Here is a 2,563-nt window from a genome sequence, read left to right on the forward strand (position 1 = left end):
TTGTGGAGTGGGAAAAGATGGAGTGAGGGTGGAAGAGGGTCGGAGGAAAGCAATGGACTCGCGAAAGGGGAAGGCGCTGATTAATGAAGGGTAGGGGACAAGAAGAACTCTGATCGGAGGAGGAGGAGGAGGAGGAGGAGGAGGAGGAGGAGGAGGAGGAGGAGGAGGAGGAGGAGGAATATGGGAATGAGGATGAAGACAAGAGAGGAGGAGGAGGAAGAGGAACGATAAAGTCGAGAAGGAGGAGGATTATGAGGATGAAGAGAGGATGAAGATGAGGATAAAGATAAAGAGAGGAGGGAGGAAGAGGAGGGAGGAAGAGGAAGAGGAAGAGGAGGGCGGTCGTAAGGAAGGAGAGGGAAATAAGGATTGCAAGAGGGAGGGATGGGGAGGAGGAGGAGGCAAAGTGAAAGATCTATGGGTAAGAAAGGAAGAGGAGAGGAGGAGAGGAAGAAGAGGAAAATTGGTAGGGGAAAAGGAGGAAGGGGAGAAGGAGGAGGAGGAGGAAAAGGAGAAGAAAAAGAAAATAGAAAAGAAAAGGAAAGGAAAGAAAGGAAGAGAAAAGAAAAAGAGAAGAAAACGAAGGGAAGACAAGAAAGGAAAGAAGAAGAAGAAGAAGAAGAAGAAGAAGAAGAAGAAGAAGAAGAAGAAGAAGAAGAAGAGGAAGAAGAAGAAGAAGAAAAAAAGTGCATAAAAAGAACAAGGAAAAGGAAAAGAAGCTGAAGAAACAGAAGAAGGAAGGAGAACAAGAAGACGAACAAGAAGTCAAAGAAGAGCGAAAAAAGAAGAAAAAAAAACAGAAAAAGGGAGAAGAAAAAGAAAACGGGAGCATCGAAATAAGTGACAGAATTCAATAGTGACAGACAAAAGAAAAATGAAAAAAGAGATCGAGAGAATTAAAAAATCCCCATCACCCCCACCCCCACTCCCTTGCCTCTATGAAGAAAATATACAAAAAACTTGCGCAGGAAAAAATGGAGCAGTGGAAGAGACGAAGAGAAGAAAAGGAAATAAAGAATAAGAATGAAAAGTGACGAAATGGAGCAGTGGAAAAAGACGAGAAGGAGAGCAGGAAAAAGGAAATAAAAGAATAAAGAAAAAGGACGACGGAAGTATACGGAGTGATAAAGAAAGTAAGAGGAAGAGGAGCAACAAAAAAAGACGTGAGAGAGAGGTGAGAGTGAGGAAGGTGATGAGGAGACAGAGGAAGATTAAGAGAGTGGGCGAGAGGAAGGTATGACGAGAGATGAAGAAGGAGAAGTAGAGATGGTAGAGAGGTGGAGAGATGAGAGAGAGATGGAACGGAGAGAGTAGAGCGAGAGAGTAGAAGGGGGAGGAGGAGAGAGAGAGAGAGAGAGTAGTGAGTAACTACAAGTAAAGAAAGAGGTAAGAATTACTGATGAGACAATATCAGAATTTTTAACGATTCCGATACAAGTTCCGATACTGCTCTAACCTTCCGATTCCGATCCGAGTTCCGATACTGGTATAAACTTCCGATTCCAATACGAGCCCCGATACTGCTTTCTAAACTTCCGATTCCGATAAAGTGTTTAAATGTACTTTGTTGATAGAGTACTTGTTTCTCCAAGCCAACTGCAGGGTCTGAAAGTAATCATGAATTATAATAATTCATTACAGGTACAAGAATCGGATTCGTATCGGGATCGGGAGCTTAGAGCAGAATCGGAACTCGAGAAAGAGGAAGAACATAAGAACATAAGAACATAAGAATGAAGGAGACTGCAAGAGACCATAAGGCCTACATAAGCCAAATAGATAGATGATAACACAGGAGGTAATAAGCTTGAGTAGAGATGCAAGCCAATGACACAAACAAACTAAGAATTATGAAGAAAGAGATTGAAAAATGAAAAAAATAAAGAGACAGGAAGTAAATGCTGAGAAACAAACAAAACAAAGAATGTCACAGTAATGATTTCATCAAACTTAACAAACGAGAAGTGGAAGTTTGTCGCAACTGAGAAGAATCGTCTGATGTTAGTTAGAGTGAAACTAGATTACTCCATCAATCTAGATCAATTTAGAGTTCGATTTTGTTCTAGAGGACGACAGATGATTTTATTCGTACAAGAGTGACAGAACTTACATACACTCAGAGAAGTTACAGAAACAGAAAACAAGAGGAGATCAAAGGATGAGAAAGAAGTAGACATACAGACAGGTAGACAGGGAGGCTGACAGACAGACAGGAAGAGAGGTAGATATATAGATACATTAATGCACACACACACACACACACACACACACACACACACACACACACACACACACAACAACACACACCACACACACACCCCCACACACACACACATATAGATATATATACTATATTATAATATAATATTATATATATACATACATGATATACATAACATGCTTGCTTACATACATAAATAAACACACACACACACATATACCTCTGTGGTTACATATATCTATATTATAATATATATATAGATAGTATAAGAGAGAGAGAGAGAGAGAGAGAGAGAGAGAGAGAGAGAGACCAGAGAGATACAGACAGACAAATAGACAGACA

The sequence above is a fragment of the Oratosquilla oratoria genome, chromosome 36 (genome assembly GCF_046742065.1).
Source record: "Oratosquilla oratoria isolate Oo_2021 chromosome 36, ASM4674206v1, whole genome shotgun sequence".
NCBI lineage: Eukaryota > Metazoa > Arthropoda > Malacostraca > Stomatopoda > Squillidae > Oratosquilla > Oratosquilla oratoria.